The sequence below is a fragment of the Grammomys surdaster genome, unplaced genomic scaffold (genome assembly GCF_004785775.1).
Source record: "Grammomys surdaster isolate TR1022 unplaced genomic scaffold, NIH_TR_1.0 208, whole genome shotgun sequence".
In the NCBI taxonomy this organism is placed as follows: domain Eukaryota; kingdom Metazoa; phylum Chordata; class Mammalia; order Rodentia; family Muridae; genus Grammomys; species Grammomys surdaster.
The window spans coordinates 9,411,532-9,429,325 of record NW_021604653.1 but is presented as its reverse complement, the minus strand read 5'-3'; the positions used below and the strand labels follow the sequence as shown (position 1 = coordinate 9,429,325).

At 42.7% G+C, this 17,794-nt stretch overlaps 1 protein-coding gene across 4 annotated transcripts in view; it reads left to right on the top strand.

Annotated features, from left to right (window-relative positions):
• Positions 1–280: 280 nt before the first annotated feature.
• Clasp1 (cytoplasmic linker associated protein 1) overlaps positions 281–17,794 on the top strand; it is a 237,552-nt gene continuing 220,038 nt past the window's right edge. For all 4 annotated transcript variants that reach the window (XM_028771493.1, XM_028771491.1, XM_028771492.1 and 1 more), the window contains exon 1: positions 281–360. The gene's annotated coding sequence lies outside the window, so the exon portion shown is untranslated. The remainder of the gene's footprint in view (positions 361–17,794) is intronic.

Here is a 17,794-nt window from a genome sequence, read left to right as displayed (position 1 = left end):
ATCCTCCTTGGTCACCTTTTTTTTATTAAAGCACCTTTACGCTACGGGTCTCCATTCGGGTCATAGGCAAAGGCAAAGGCGGCGGGACCTGAAACTTCATGCGGGCGCTTGCGCTGCGCGTTACCATAGAGAGGAAGCTACCTCTCTGGGCTGAGATTACAGTCTCTATGGTTCAGCCCGGCCGGTGGCGGTAAGGGGGACACAGTGAGACCTCACCGCGCAGGCGCATTTTGGTTTCTCACTTTTTTTTTTTTTTTTTTTTTTTTTTAATCCCCGCACCAAGCGCTTAACCTCATTGGGGTGGAGGAGAAGGCGGTGGCTGTCCGGTCCGCAGCCGCAACAGTAGTGAATAATAGAACTGTAAGTACCGAGTTTAAAACGAAGAATGTTCAGACCGGAGTCCACTGGAGGGCCCTGCACCTTTCCCGGGCGGCGGCGGGCGCAGGGTCCGGGTGGGGACGGTGTCCAGTGCTGTCAGCCGCTCTGGGGTGCACTTTTGGGGGAGGGGGCGGCCCTGGGATGGGATCTGGGTGAGGACCTAGGACGCGCGGCCTCCGGGTTCAGTTCTGATTGTGGGCTGCTTTGCAGAGGGGAGGTGGGGCGGCTGTGGGGTCAAGCCTGGCTTTGTGTGACTGTCTCTTTCAGACCCCACCCCGGGGCCCCTTCCTGACCCGGAGTCTCACCAGGCCGGCTTGGGAGACGCCAAAGCAGTCCAGGGATCTCTTTGAAAGGAATCGAGATTTCGCTGAGCGGGAAGGGGCTCCAGGAGAGGAAACCTCACTACAACTAATCATCGGCGAGTGATGGGTGTGGAGAAAGATTCAGAGGGAAGAAGGGGTTGCCGGGGAAGCAGGCCGGGCGGCCGGTGCCCCCAGCCTGGGCCAGACAAAAGCAGAGTAGCCGGGGCCCAGTGGGGTGCGGAAGGTCCTCTTGGTCCCAGGAGGCCCCCGCATCTAGGATCTTTGCGAAGCCGGGAAAAGCGGACAAGCGCTGAGTTAAGCCTATGCAGCCTCTCCAACTTGCCTTTGTTGTTCTTCGGTATTGGCAGAGCCGCTCTGACGAAGATGAGTGTGTGATCTTGCACGTTGGTTTGGTTGGATACAATGGATCGGATTGAATCTTGCTTTCCATTTTATGAGTTGCTTGGATGAGTGTGAGGTTTTCCAAAGTCAAACTCATTACATAATATATCTAGATTTTAAAAATAACTGTGTTTATTTCTTAAAAGAACAATTAGTTAGAGCCTTAAAGCATGGGTGTTGCATCCGGATGGATTTCTGTGCCGGGATTCGTTCATGAAACACTGACCTAATGGTGGAACCTGTGAGTTCTTTAAACCTGATACTCTAATTTGTAGCAGTGAGCGCTTTGGACGCTCCAGTCCTTTTGGAGACAGTGATGCAGAAGAGTCAGGAGCGATGCCTTTGCTTCTACCCCATACCTTGCACCAGATTCAGATGCCACAGGCTAGTATCAATTCTGGCCATAGAAATTATTATTTTATTGTTATTCATGACATATAGGGAACTCTTGGTATGGGGAATCCTAAACAGAATGGTACGTTTCTCATTCATGGAGTAGGATCGAGAATGGCAACATTGATGCAGAGTCTTAGAGATAGGGAAAATAACATAGTGCCCCAGAGAACTGAATATTATTTATCTTCTTTACTTACTAAGAAAGACTTAAATTTTAATAAGCTGTTTGTTCATTCATCTTTGTAAAGTTGACTAATTGCACCCTTGTAGCAGTAAAACTCAAAATTTCAGTTTCTGTAAGTCATTGTTTATTATGGGTAACATGTAACAGTGTTAGTGTCAGTGTGACACAATCTCCTTTCAACCTGAGAAGAGGGAGCTATGACCTGGGAATTTCCCAGATTAGATTGGCCTGTGGCCATGTCTGTAAAAGACTGTCTTTCTTGGTGGTTGAGGTGGAAGTGCCCAGCCCACTGTGGGCAGCACTCTTCCTAGGTAGGCATGCCTGTATAAGAAAGCTAGCTGAGGCAGTCTGTTTTTCTGTGTTCTGTTTTCTTCTGCTTTTTGATCTGAAGCCGTGAAACTCTCTGTCTTGCTGTGAGGACTCCTTGTGCTTTGTGTTCCAATTTATGCTAATGAAAATTTGTTTGTAGACTTCTGAATTCTGGCTCCATGTCAAAATTAGAGGAACACCTTACCTGGCAAGATGCTATCCCAGTTTTATGAGTTGTAGCTAGGGACAGGCTGCTCTGTAAGCAGATTCCTGCCTGACTTCTTTGAATTTATTTACTCTCTTACCTCTTAGGGATTTGGGACCCATTTCTCCCATGGAACACTATCACTAAAAGTTCAATCTCATATGGACCAGTGATTTTAAATGTCAGAGGTTATATGTCCCAATATCATGCTCTGTGTGAATAAAGATTCACCCCTCTACTTCCCCATAAAAGTAGAGGATGGTAGAAGTTCATGTGGGGAAAATACTGGATGAGAGATCCAGCATCATCTCAAGTGTAGACTTTGGGGATCTAACTTTGATGTTGTTTGGTTACTCCTTTGTTGAACTGTTTTTTCTTCTGGCCTAAGTGGAGGAATGAAGTAAATTTGGGTGATTAAAGCAGCCTTGATATCAACTGCCTTAAGATGGCACCACCCCTTAAAAGTTGGATGAATGTCTATGGATATAGCTTTTACTATTTCAGTGTTTTAAAATGAGTCTGCTCTTCTGTATATGTTTATTAACTTTTAGGGGGAATATGATTTTACAAAGAGCCTTTTCAAGCTTTAAAACTGAGTGAAGTCTTTTTTAAAAAATAAAGTTTTGAACCGGCAGTGGTAGCGCACGCCTTTAATCCCAGCACTTGGGAGGCAGAGGCAGGCAGATTTTTGAGTTCTAGGCCAGCCTGGCCTACAGAGTGAGTTCCAGGACAGCCAGGTCTACACAGAGAAACTCTGTCTCGAAAACCCCCCCCCCCAAAAAAAAAAGTTTTGAATATTAAAAAAAAAAGAAAAGAAAAGGAAGCTAGCTGAGTGAGTTAGAGAGCAAGCCAGTAAGCAGCAGTTGTCTTGGGTTCTGCACGGAGTTCCTGCTTATCCTCTTGCCTTGACAGTAATGGATTGTGACCTGGAAGTGTAAGCCAGATATACCCTTTCCTCCCCTAAGTTGCTTTTGGTCATGGTATTTGTCACAACAAAAGGCAAACCAGAGCAGTAGCTGTCTTAAATCTTTAAAGCTTTAATTAATTGTTTACTTATTTACAGGGCTAGGAATTGGACCCAGGGTCTTGTGTGTACTGATGGGTTCTTGTCAATGAGCTACATCCCAGCCTTTAAGTTTTTAATTTTTTTTTAACATTTATTTGCTTACTTGTCTGTGCATCTATATGTATGGGTGTACATGTGCCATGCATAGCAGGCATGTGGCAGGTGGTCAAAGGACAAGTGTAGAAATAGATTCCCTCTACTCTTGGGTCCCTCAGCTCCTCAGGCTTGACAGCATGAGTTGCCTTTACTCACTGAGCAGTCTCACTGCCCTGCAACATTTTCTTTTATATCAATAGCAAGCAAAAGTCCACAACTTAGAGTGCTTGTATCAGTAATAGCTTTCAGAGTAATAGAGTCTCTGAAGTATACCACAGACAATGGGAATTTTTTTATACAGCAAGATTCCGATCCTTAAAATGGTTTACATGGATGGTGAGGACTGATTGGTCAGAGGATATTAGGATCATCATTTGAGTGTGTTTCCTTTTAGATTTTGCTCTCCCTACCCCCCCCCCCCCAGTCTTCTGTTAATTTTATTTTCTTGAGCAGATCAGTGTCTTGGTTAGAAGTTTGGGTAGATAATTTATGTCCTTTTTTTTTTTTTTTTTTGGTTTTTTTGAGACAGGGTTTCTCTGTATAGTCCTGGTTGTCCTGGAACTCACTCTGTAGACCGGCCTTGAACTCAGAAATCCCCCTGCCTCTGCCTCCCAAGTGCTGGGATTAAAGGCATGCACCACCACCGCCTGGCCGATAATTTATGTCCTTGATTATCCATTATTTTTAGGAATCTACATTAAATCAGTTTTTTATTAACTTATGTATTTTAAAATTAGTGTGTGTATGTGTGCCAGGTTCTTGATATGTAGAAATCAGAGGACAACTTTTGAGTGTCAGGTCTGTTCTTCCACTCTGTGTGTTCTAGGGTTTTAATTTAGGTGATCAGGTTTGGTGGCAAGTGCCTTTACCTGCTGAGCCATTTTAAGGGTTTTAAAACCACCTTTTAAATAAACAATACTTTAAATTCTGCAGTACTATTGTAAATATAGCCATCTAAGGGTAAGTAAGTATTAGTCCAAGAGTTGAGTTTCAATAGTCGTCAGTTGCGATAAATGCCAGTCTGTTCTTCAAACTAAGTGCTGGTAGTAAATGGTTGATAATAAAGCATGTTTAAAATTGGAACCAGTTAGAGATTTACTTGAAGATAAGGGAAAGGTCTAGTTTTCATTAAAACAAAAATTACACAGAGAATAAATCACAGGTGATATAGCTCTTGATTTATAAAACGTACTTGTCAAGAATGAACCATGCTGGCGGGGTGGTGGTGGTGGTGCACGCCTTTAATCCCAGCACTTGGGAGGCAGAGGCAGGCGGATTTCTTGAGTTTGAGACCAGCCTGGTCTACAGAGTGAGTTCCAGGACAGCCAGGCCTATACAGAGAAACCCTGTCTCAAAAAACCAAAAAAAGAAAAAACAAAAAAACAAAAAAAAAAAAACAAAACCAAAAAAACCCTGTCTCAAAAAAAAAAGAATGAACCATGCTTTCTTTACTTCCTGTGTAGCAGGGCATCACTCATAAGGCATGTGTGTGTGTGTGTGTGTGTGTGTGTGCATGCATGTGTTGATTAACTAACTGATCTGTAAAGCACTACCATTTACTGACTCCTCTCATCTTAGGGCTTTACTGCTGTCTTTGCTGTCACACCTGATGATGTTTCCCCTGGTTTCTATGGCATTGAGTCCTCATCTTACACTTCTCGTGGAGCCCAACAGTGCTGAGAGATGGTGGCATTTCTTCCATAGCATCTTGTTGACTCCTCACTTCCTGCCTGCAATCGCTTCAGTCCTTCCTATCTCTGGTTTTATCCCTTGGCTTCCCTCTCACACTGCTTCCCTCTTGGATATATACTCTTCTTTAGATCTTGGATCTAGGGAGCTTGAGAACATTTTGTGATGGTGGCTCTTATGACCCATGTGACTTGTATACTAGTGGGAACTGTTGATTGTGTGAAAGAATAAAGTACCATGGAACTGGAGCGATGGCTCAGGGCTTAAAGCCCTGGATGCTTTTCCAGAGGACCAGGGTTTGGTTCTTAGTACCCACATAGTGGGTTACAACTGTCTGGTATTTTAGTTTCAGGGAATCTGGCTGCCTTTTCTCACCTCCAAGGGCACCAAAGACTCATGGTGCATAGACATACATATAGGCAAAGACACCTGCACATCTAAAATCAATAAAAAAATACTCCCCTCCCCCCCCCCCCCCAGTTGATGATAGGATTGGAGCTATGGAAGAGCTCTGAGAGCCTCCATGCGCCACTCTCTAACCTACATCTGGAGCATTCAGTCTCTAGCCTCAGATTGCAGGGGAACCTCTTTGTTCAGAACAGGCTTCGCTTACCACAAAATGCTTTACGCTGTATCAAATCTGGCCACCGTTCTTACTTGTTGAGATGAGTTTTCCCTACAAAGCAGTATGATTTAAGTCAGTTTCTTTTCCACATACAGCTCTCTTCATATTCTCATGGACAGTCAGCAGGCTCTCATTAGATATAGATTAAAATTTTTGCTGAACCTTTTCAGGAGTTGGGTGCCATTTCTCAAGAGGTGCAATTACAAAGATATACATGGTCCCAACATGCCAGGGGCTCTCAGTCTGAGTCTGTGTCACACATGTTAGGAGTATGCAGACACATCTCTATCGCTCCCCTCCACACATGAACTCTGCCATTGAACTATATCCCAGTATTCCTCCTGGCTTAATAGAAGCTCACCATGCTTTTAAAAAATATATTTTTTAAATTTATTTCTAGACAGTCCATGTTCATCATGTTTTTTAAAGGCAGTTTTAAAGTAATTGTGCACATGTTTGTTTGTGCATGCACAAATGTGCAAGTGCCTGTGGAGATCAGAGGTCAACACCAGGTATCTTTTTGAATAGCTCTCCACCCTTTGTTTTGGGAGCGTCTCTTGCTGATTTAGAAAGACTGGTTGGCCAGCATGCTCCAGAGATCCTCTTGTCTCTACCTCCCAATGGTTAGATTATACTTTGTGTGATGCCTGCCACTATGCTGCTGCTGCTGCTGATGGTGAGCTGTGGCCCTCACTCTCAGGCTCCTCTGGAGACGTATGTGTGTGTGTGTGTGTGTGTGTGTGTCTGTATGTGCGTGTGTATGTGTGTGTACACATGTTGAGGTCATGGGGAGTCCGTTCTCTCCATGATGTGGGTTCTGAGGCTCAAACTTAGATTATCAGGATTGGTAGCAGGTGCAGGTGCCTTAACCCACTGAGCCATCTCATCACCGCCCATCCCTCCACCCCTCTGTTTTTACATCAGTGAGGGATATAGCCTTCTAAATGCCATTCCCTCTTTTGTAGGGATTTAAATGGATGACTTCATAACAGCAACAGCCAGCTTTTAAAAGTGAAAGTGATTTTCAAAGCATTTTATTGTTACTAATCCCATTTGCTCTTTTCTAAGCTCTGAGAAGTGGACAGGGAAAGAGTGGCCATGCTGGCTTTTTGCAGATGGGAAACTGAGGTGTGTAGGTGACGTAGGGAACACAGGGACTTGTGCTTGTCTTTATATTCTCTTCTCACAGGCATAAGTTGGTTAATTTTATTGAAGTTGGGGTTCAGGGAACTTCTGATTGGTTTACCTTGTGAATAGCTGCTGTACCAGGCCAGCTCCTTTCCTTTAGTGCAGATATACTTGCCTTAAAAAACAGCCCAAAAGGGGCTGGAGAGATAGCTCAGTGGTTAAGAATACTGATTGCTCTTCCAGAGGTCGTGAGTTTAATTCCCAGCAACCACATGGTGGCTCACAACCATCTGTAATGAGATCTGATGCCCTTTTCTGATGTGTCTGAAGACAGCTACAGTGTACTCATATACATACAAGTAAATAAATCTTTAAAACAAAAACAATCCAAAAATTGCTGGGCGCTGGTGGAACATGCCTTTAAATCCTAGCACTTGGGAGGCAGAGGCACTTGGGTTTCTGTGAGTTCAAGGCCAGTCTGTTCTACAGATCGAGTTCCAGGATAACCAAGGCTACACAGAGAGACCTTATCTTGAAAAGCAAAAACAAAAACCACAATAAAAACATAAATTTAGTCAGATTTTATCAGGGTATTATTATCTATAATCCCAAAACTCAGGAAGCTGTGGCAGCCTGGGTACATGGGATGACTTCATCTTGCCTCGACTGCCCTCTTCCATAAGAAACAATAAAAAGGTAAATGTAAAGTCTTGTGCTCATATTTATTCATATCTACAATGTGTCTTTAGGAGGAAAACGTCTAGAACTGGAATCTTCCCGCCTTTACCATGGCTCATTTGGGTATCTGTCTTTGATGAGAATAGTTGAGGTCAATATTTATACTTCCAGCCTGTTGGTAACTTGTTCAAGCTAACTTTGCAGGTAGAATCATTTAAATTAATTGACAGCTGTGTTACTGTAATATAGTAATAATACACAAAGTTGCAATTAGAGAGGAAAACCCACATTTAACTATCCTAGAGCTATGTGTGGCTGGGAATTGATTTCAGAGCCTCAGGAATATGTAGCAAACACAGTGCCAGCCTCTCAGTCCTACTATTTCTCTTTCATGTTTGAGTCAGGGTCTCTTGTATCCCAGGCTAGCTTTGAACCCACAATGTAGTGGAGAATGGCTTTGAATTCTTGAACCTTCTGCCTCCACCTCTCATGTGCCGGGCTTACAGATGTACTCTCAGTTTATGTGGTACTAGGATGGAACCTGGGAATGTGTGAATTCTTGGCAAGCACTCTACCAACTGAGCCTCCTTCCAAACCTCTGTAGCTGTTTTTTTCTTTCTTTAAAACAGAAATACATTTATTCAGTGTGTGTATGTGGACACATGTACATGTGTGTATTTGTAGGTGTGGTGTGCCACATGGTTCAGGTGTAAAGATTAGAACACAACTTGGAGGCTTCAGTTCTTTGCCTTCTCCATATGGGTCCTGGCACTGAACTTAGGTGGACAGCCATGTCAGCAAAAGTCCACATCCGCTGAACCATCTCGCTGTTCTGCTGTTATTGCTTAACGCACCACCTTTGAGATTGCCTCCTATCCACACGTCATTGTAAGTAATTGAGGTTGAGTGTGCTTTTGCAACTCTGTAATATATATTATTTTAACTTTTAATAATTTCTCATTTGAGTTGATACAACAAGATCGAGAACTAGGGTTTTTTTTTTTGGAGGTTTTTTTGTTTTTTTGTTTTTGTTTTTTTTTTTTTTTTTGGTGTGCATGTTTGAATGTGTAAGGGTGTAGGGGTATATACGCATGCCACAGTGTGTGTGTGTGTGCAGACCAGAAGATAATATATTATAATTGGTTCTCTCCTTTCACCTCATGGGTCTTGGATTTAAACTCTGGCTTGGTGGTAAGTGCCTCTACCCACTGAGCCATGGAAGAGGCCTTCCCTTTCTTATTTTCTTTTGTTGCCAGTAGTATTTCCAAAGTCATAAGACGAGTGTCTAGCTTTTGCTGTGTGAGACAGATCAGTGTTTGTCCATATCAGAATGTGATCTCACAACATTTCTGAGGCCTACCTTCAAGTATTTCTTTAAACAGTTGTGCACTAGGGTTGAGCTTGAACTATTTGCTAGTCAGAATGGCTGTGGGCTGGGCCAAGGTTTCTGTTTTTTCAAACACATTCCCCAAGTGCTTCTGAGGCCACTGAAGTTTGAGAGCAGCCCCTGGAGACTACCTTCTGGGTAATTTTCTTTAAAGACTGTTTCTTTCCTGTGGGTTAAGGCTGAGTTGGTTATGAACGGCTGCTCAGACATGCTACACAGAGGCCTGTTGTGTGTCAAGAATGAATTGTGTAGCAGTGAAGAGTAGCGAGGCTCACTCTAGGAACAATAAGCCAGTCTTTGAAAGAGAAGTTGAATTTCATTCAAACAGCTCCTTCTTGGAACTCTCCTTGTGGCACAGGAGCTGCTTCATTTACGGTTTTGTTCAGTTTTGTTTTGAGACAGTCTCATGTAGCTGGGCTGCCCTTAACTTCCTATGTGTTTCTCTACCCTGGTTTTTGCAGCATTGAGGATTGAACCCTGGCCCTCATGTGTGTGCTAGGTTTGCTTTTCACCTCCCCAGCTCAGACTTGGTCAGTAGGTAGCCAAGGAGTACCTTGAACTTGTAATTGCCCTGTGTCTGCCCTCCCAAGTGCTGGGATTGTGTTGTGTGCTGCCACGTGGGATTTACTGTTGGGATCAAATCCAAGGCCTTATTGACTGAGCCATATCTCCAGTTCTTTTTTTTTTTTTTTGGTTTTTCGAGACAGGGTTTCTCTGAGTAGCCCTGGCTGTCCTGGAACTCACTCTGTAGACCAGGCTAGCCTCGAACTCTCGAACTCAGAAATCCGCCTGCCTCTGCCTCCCAAGTGCTGGGATTAAAGGCGTGCGCCACCACCGCCCGGCCTATATCTCCAGTTCTTAAGGTTTTGATAAGACAGGGAGCTCTGACCTAAGCCTTTTCCTTGGGCAGTACTGGATGTATCATGTTGTCACAGTTTATAGCTGCCATAGATTAAATGCTGACCTCTTACCAGCACCCATCTGTGTTAAAAAATAGACTTGTATTATACTAATTTTTATGGCAGCATTTAAGGGCCAGGGCTGTACCCTTATTCTCCTTGAGACAGTGTTTCCATGGCCTAGACTGACCTTGAACTCACCAAGATCTGCCTGCCTCTGAGTGCTGGGATTAAAGGTGGGTCATCACACTCAGCTGTTTTCCTTTTATAATGACAGGAAGCTGAGGCTTGGCTGCAGAGAGGCCATGTTTGGCTTTCAGATGCTTGGCTGTCCTTCCTTTCTCCCTCTCCATTCTCTGTTGCTCTGTCTTCCCTATCCTACCTCTTCCTCTCTTTTCTTTGCCTCTCACTTTTGTACGTGTTTGAATCTGTTTCCAGCTGTTTAGGTTTGGATCTGGGAGGGCAATAGTCGGGAGGGATTTGCAGAAGAGTCTTACACACTGGTTTTGCCATTTTCCATCCCATCAGCACCGTGAGGTTCCAGTTTCCTCACAGCCTTACCTACCCTATTTTCTGTCATTAGAAAACTATGATTTCTATTTATAGTATGTATGTAGTGACAGCTCATTGTGGTTTTGATTTGGATTTCCCCAGTGACTAAAGTGCAGAGAACCTTCTCATGTATTTCCATCTGAATACCTTTGGAGGAATGTCTGTTCAAGTTCTTTGCCCATTTTAAAGTTGAATTGTCTTTGTGTTGAATTTTAAAAGTTTCTTATGTTTAAAAACATTCACTTATTTATTTGGGGTGTGTGTATACACATACATGCATGTACATGCTATGATGCACATGTGGTGGTCAGCAGGTAGCTTGTGGGAGTTGGTCCTCTCCATCATGTGGGTTCTGGCTACTCAACTTAGGTAGTCAGGCTTGGTGGTAAGTGCTTTTACCCATTGAGCCATCTAATTGGTACCAGAAATTTGTTTCATTTTTAAATGTTTTTGATAATTTCAAAATTTATATAATAAAGTTCTTTATCAGATATATGATCTACAGATATGTTCTCCCATTCTGTAGGCTTTCTTTTTTTAAATATAAATTTATTTAATTTTATTTTTTTGTCTTTTGTCTATATATTTGTTTGCATACCACCTGTGTGCCTGGTGCTGTGGAGGCCAGAGAAGGATGTTAGATGCCCTGGAACTAGAGTTACAGGCAGGTGTGAGCTGCCGAGTGGCTGCCGGGAACTGAACTCAGATGCGCCTGAGCTGTTACCCACTGAGACATTCATTGTTCTAGCCCCTGGGATAGATAGTCTTTGATATAATGGTCTTTGACACAGAGCTTTCAAGTTTCTAATTTGTTTGTGTGTTTTTTTTTTTTTGTTAATTACTGTCATGTTTAAAAGCTTACTACCAAATTCAGGATAATGGAGACCTACCCATATTTTCTTCTTAGATTTTAAAATTTCAGATTTCCTTCTTTCCTCCCTCCCATTACCCCTAAACCTGAGCTCTTCTGCTCAGCTCCTTGGCTAATTTTGAGTTATTTTTTTGTACACACTTTGGTGTAGCAGACCTATGATGACAGTTCTACATGTGGGTAATCAGTCATCCCAGTGACATTTGCAGAGCACTAACTGGTTTAAACTTTAAAGTTCTTATGTGTTCTCTCTCTCGGTAACATTTATATTTTGCTTTGGACTTTTATTTCATTGCCTCTTTTTGTTTGTTTGTTTTGTTTATTGTTTGTTTCTTTTTTGCTTTCTGAGACAGGGTTTTTCTGTGTAGCTCTGGCTGTCCTGGAACTAGCTCTATAGACCAGACTAGCCTCGAACTCAGAAATCTGCCTGCCTCTGCCTCCTGAGTGCTGGGACTCAAGGCGTGTGTCACCACCGCCTTTCTTCTTAAAGATTTTTAACTCTTCCTGTTAAGCCACATTCTGAAATATGGGGATCAATGATAGGCCTTAGGAGTTTGTTTAAATGACCTACTATTTGGGTAAACATGTTAGATAGTATACTAGGGGATACATTTTATTCCTGACTGAAAAAAGTTACTATGTAAGGTTTGGGTGGGTAGTAGTTACTTTCCTTGTTGCTATGACAAAATACCTGTCAAGAAGCAACCAAGGGAGGAAGAGTGTATCTCAGCCTACAGTCTAGGGAGGGAAAGGCATGGCTGCCAGAGCAGGAGGCAGGTGGTCACGTGGTGCACGTCCACAGTTAGGAAGTAGATAAAAGCCCTGCCTACCTTGGTTTTCATCTCCTACTTTTTAATTAGAATTTGTATTGCATTTTTAGTTCTTTTATTTTGTGTGTTGGGGTAGGGGATCAAAGCTAGCAGTGGTCAAGTCACAGCACACTTGTGGAGGTCAGAGGACAACATTCATGGGTCAGAGCTCTCCTTCTACCATGTGGGTCCTAGGAATGGAACTCGGGTTGTTGGGCTTGGTGGCAGGCACTTTTAATTCCCGAGGCATCTCTCCAGACCACTTTCCCCTTCTTATCCAGCTCAGGGAATGGTGCTGACTGTATTCTGAATCAAGACCTTCCTACATTAGTTAACCGTAGACTGTTCCCAATAGATGTTCCCTGAGATTTATTTCCTAGCTGATTCTAGATCCTATGAAATTGACAATAAATACTAATGATCACAGGGTGCTATATGGTAGATAAGGTGTTAGATGTCTCTAGTCTTGCATTTAGGAGGCAGAAGCAGAGGAGTTTGAGTTCAAGGTCAGTCTGGGCTATGTGGTGAGTCCCAGTGTCACACATTAAAATGAAGTTCCAGTGACTGAATCCTGAGTTCCATTGATTTTAGGGGTGATTCTGCATTTGATTTTTTTTTCATTTTTTTCTACCCTAACTGTTTTCATTTTAAATAAATACTTAGTTTCAAAATTATTTTCCTTTTTTGCAATGAAGTCTGTGCTTTTCTAGCAAAATGGAGTAAGCAGCATTAGCAAATTGTTTTGTCTGGAAGTTCTAAAGCTGAGCTAGGGAAGAAGTGTCTGTTCTCTCCGTCTGGGCCTGTGATCGTGTTTCCCTTACTGTGCTCTTTAGTGCTCTCGAGGGTCTAGTGTTACTCGTCCTGGTGACAAGACTTCCCTTGGGAGCGAGCCCTTTTTGAAACCTACAGTCCAGATGTGGGGAAGGAGGCTGAGCTCCACAGTCTGACCTTGATGTTTTGTTTTCCAGTATGTTTACCCCAGGTCAGGATTTCTTAGCATCTGGGTAGGGAAACACCGTTGTCATCTATGGTGATGTTTGTGTGCCTTTGCACCTTCTACCAGTGCACACAAAGACAGATCATTTCTTTTCCATTCCTAGTTCTAAGTAGCAGATCAGAGAGTAGAACAAACACAGACAACAAAGTTATTCATCAGCTGCTTAAACTCTGGACTGGGGACTCCATCTGTAAAATGCTGTGTTAGATCTCCAGAATTCTCTCTGTCTCACACAACTGTGAAAAGCTAGGTGTGGTGGCCCAAGTTTGTAATCCTAGTGCTGGGGAAATGGACAAGTAGATTCCCAGAGCTTGCTGGCCAGGCAGTCTAGCCCACTTGGGAAATTTGAAGCCAATAAGAGATCCTACCTCAGAAATAGATAGATGATAGGCAGACAGACAGATAGATGGATGATAGACAAAGAGACAGACAGATGAATAGGACTGGTGAGAAAGTTCCGTGGGTGAAGGTGCTTGCCACAATTCTGATTACTTCAGTGTAGTCCCTGGGTTTGGAGAAAAGAAACGATCTCCCAAAAGTTGTCCTTTGATCTCTAGAGGCCCTTTATGGCATGTACACACAATAAAGGGTTTTTGCCCACGATTGCCCCTGGTCTCCACACCATGTTTGTATGTGTACATCCACATGTAACTCCCCACTAGCATGAACTTCAACTCCTCTAGTGGGGATGCTACAGAGAGAACAGCAGGGGTTTTCTGTTTTCTTTTCCACCTGTGTCTTCTTAGGGAGAAGTTGGACTGCCTTTATCTGAATTGAATCTGTAGCTCTCTAGCTATATCTTCATGTACGTCTCTTGTCCATCCAGGAAGTAGTGGGGTTTATTGTTGTTGTTTCCATTTATGCTATTACACCTCGGGCATGAATTTCCATTTGAGGAGAGCAGCCCTCTAAGGAGAAGTATGCTTCTCAGTGTGCCTGGTCTTAGTGTTGGAGGTGTTCTGTGTGTTGCTGAGCTGATGAGTGTGCTGAGCACAAGGCTTGTGACCTAGACCCTTGTTTCTAAAGTAAACACAGTGGAAAACGCTTTCCATTCAGAGATTTTATTTCTTTCAGAACTAGAAGTAGATTTCCTAGCTCACCAAAGCATTTGCTTGGATATAGTAATGATATTTTGCTGAATTGTGTAGTAATGATTGTATAGAAGAACCAGGGAAGAATGACTCTAAAATCTCTCTGGAATTACTGGGTGAGACATCTTTCAAGGTAGGATGGGACTAGAATTGATGTAGAAATAGTATGTCAATGAGAACAGAGCCCCCAAACAACTTTTAATGAAAACTGCTGCCATTAAGAATTATTCTTAGGGTCTGGTGAGATGACTCAGTGATTAAGTACACTGGCCGCTATTCCAAAAGTCTTGAGTTCAATTCCCAGCAACACATGGTGTCCCGTCTATAATGGGATCTGATACCTTCTCCTGGCATGTAGGTGTACATGCAGACAGAGCATATCTACATTTAAAAAAATACGTAAATAGCCTGGTGTGGTGCTGCATGGCCTTTAATCTCAGCACTTGGGAGGCAGAGGCAGGCAGATCTCCGAGAGTTCAAATCCTGCCTGGTGTACAAAGGAAGTTCCAGGACAGCTAGGGCTGTTAACATAGAAAAACCCTGTCTCAAAAAGGGAGGGAGAAGGAGAGAGAGAATTATTCATGGGTTGGAGCACTGGGGATGTAGCTCAGAAAATAGAGTACTTGCCTGCCATTCACAAAGCCCTGCATTCTATCCATAGTTCCCCATAAAGTTGGACATGATAGCACATGCCTGTTACTTCTACATTTGGGAAGTAGAGGCAGGAGCATATAGTGTTCAGACCAGCCTGAGACCCTGTCTCAAAATACTACCACCACCACACCAATGCCCAGTTATCCTAGGTGATTAGTAGAGGCTGAAATAACTATATAGATTGTCAAGAGTCTTCATTCAACAAACATTCTGACTATTCAAGGATGGAGAGAAAGGCTCTCAGCTTTTCTGAAAAAGATCTGTATGTCTAAGGGAGGACCAAAATGAGATGGTCCATGAGTCAGAGTGCTGCTATGGGGTAATTGAGAGGAGAGTGTTCTAACTGCTTGTTCATGTGTTGAAAACTTAACCCCCAAATTCACATTGATGGCATTTGGGAGTGGAGCCTTTAGAGGTCATCAATTTGATGGAGCCAAGATTCTGGGTTCCCCAGTGGCATTGGTGGCTTTGCTTGATAAGGAAGAGAGACTTAGCTAGTGTGTTTGCTCTGATGCTCTCTTTCACACTATGATGTGGCAAGAAAACCCTCTCCACAGGCCAGTGCCATGCTGTTCTTAGACTCAGAGTCCCCAGAACTATGATCCAAATAAACTACTTGCTATAAGTTATCCAGCCTTAGGTATTTTGTTTTAGCAACAGAAAACAAAGACAGGTTCCTAATTTGTGGCTAAGGAAGGAAGAGCTGTCTCTACCTATCTATCTGTCTTTTATCTGTCTCTAATGTCTCACTCATCTCTCTCTGATTTGACCTAGAAGTGTGTGAGCTCCTGAACCAGGTGCAAACTTTCCTGTTAGGAACTCCAGGGTTTTTCTTCCATGCATGGAGAGCTTTGTTGGCGGGGGCTTGTGACCTTGAAACAAGGAATCTGAGTCCTGGTAATTATTCATGCCACTTTTCTAGTTTTGTAAAGTTGCTGCAGATACAAGAATCCCAAAGCACCTTTGCTGAGAGAAGCTGTTTGAAACCAACTTTTTGGGGAGTTCTAGATCTTCACAAAATTAAGACTTCTATTTCCAGATCCTTACTTGAATCAATGAATTGGTTTTTGGAATTTTGGGGAAGGAATGAAACATGTCCTTTTGGAAAACTGTTGCTATTGTAGTCACTTTGGGATAGTGATGTCACCATTGGCATTGTGTATTTTTTTATTGTAGCCCATTACATATATTGGCTAGTCACATCAAAACAGACACTCTTTTTATTATAAGTGAGTGGACTTAATGGGCTTACTTTATGTGTGTGTATATGTGTGCATGTGCTTGTGCTTGCACGCCATGGCACATGTGTGAAGGTCAAAGGACAACTTTTGGGAGTCCGTTCTCTCCTATCACAAGGGTCCAAGAATTGAACTCAGGGTGTTGGGCTTGAGTAGGAAGCACTTTCACCCACTGAGTCATTTCATCTTCCTAGCTGATGAATGAACTTAAGACTGTAAGAGTTGTAAAGGAGAATTCTTCCTGTTTTGCTTATGTTATCCAGAAATGTCAAGAGTGCTGTTTAAACAAGTCAAACATTTTCTATTATAAAACTTTTGGTGTGTGCATATACAGTTTAGGTATTTGTATGTATGTACGTGTTCATACATGTATGAGTGGTATGTATGTATGTATGCATGTATGTATGTATGTATGTATGCATGCATGTATGTGTGCATGTATGTGAATATCGGTGCACGTGCATACATAAGGACTTCATCTTTATTATTTAATGAATGTCTGAATAGCATGCTGTTGTGTGCATACTGTGTTTACTATGCCCTCTAGTGATGAACATTTGTTTGATTCCTATCTGTATTTGTAAATAATGCTACAAAGAAGAATTCTGTATTATTTTGTGTAAGTAAATACATTTCTAGAAGTTGATTTTTCTTATTTTTTAGCTTTTTGAGACAGGATTTCATTATGTAGACCTGGCCTGGAACTCAATATATATGTAGACCAGGCTGATCTACCTGCCTCGGCCTTCAAAGTGCTGGGATTAAAGACATATATACTATCATACCAGGTGATTGACTGATGCTGACATACATGTATATAATGAATTTTGATCACATTCATCCCCCTCTTCCTTCTTTCCTTCTCCAGGTCTTACATATCCCCCTAATGTTGACACTAAAAAAGTATTATTTTTACTCTGTGTGTGTGTGTGTGTGTGTGTCAGAGAGAGAGAGAGAGAGAGAGAGAGAGAGAGAGACAGAGACAGAGACAGAGACAGAGACAGAGAGACAGATAGAGAAAGCTTGTGTGCATGTTAGTACAGGTGCCAGTGAAGGCCAGAAAGGTTGTTTGATCCCCTGGAGCAGGAGTTACAGATGGTTTTGAGATACCTAAGGTGGGCTGGGCAGTGGTGGTACATGCCTTTAATCCCAGAACTTGGGAGGCAGAGGCAGGCAAATTTCTGAGTTAGAGGCCAGCCTGGTCTACAGAGTGAGTTCCAGGACAGCCAGGGTTACACAGAGAAACCCTGTCTTGAAAAACAAAAAACAACCAAAAAAAAAAAAAGAGATACCTAAAGTGAGTGCTGGGAACCAAACTCTATAAGATCAGTATGTGCTTTTAACCACTGAGCCATCTCTCTAGCCTCACTGGTGTTCACTTTGCTTCTGAGTCTCTGCACCTCTCTCTTGTTAGTACACATGGTAATGATACCCTTAACAATGGGTAAAAGATAGACATGAGATATTTATGACATGAAGACATTTATCCAATCACTTAATGACTTGGAAGTTGCTGCTTCAGCTGTGAAGTAACCATTTTCTCATTTGCTTGATGGATGTCAGTGCTGAGGATCAAACTCAGGATCTCACACATGCTGGGCACACGCTCTGTTACAGAGTCACAACGCAAACCTGCTATGTTTAATTAATTTCGAGGCAGAGTCTTACTATGTAGCTTTGGCTGGCTTGCAGTTTGCTACAGATACCAGGCTGGCCTTGAACTCAGAGAGATTCGCTTGCCTCTGCCTCTGGAGTGCTGGGATTAAAAGCATGTGCTAATTGTGCCTGGTTGCCATTGTTTATTTTAAATTGTTGAGATGGAAAGCAGCTTGAGAAGT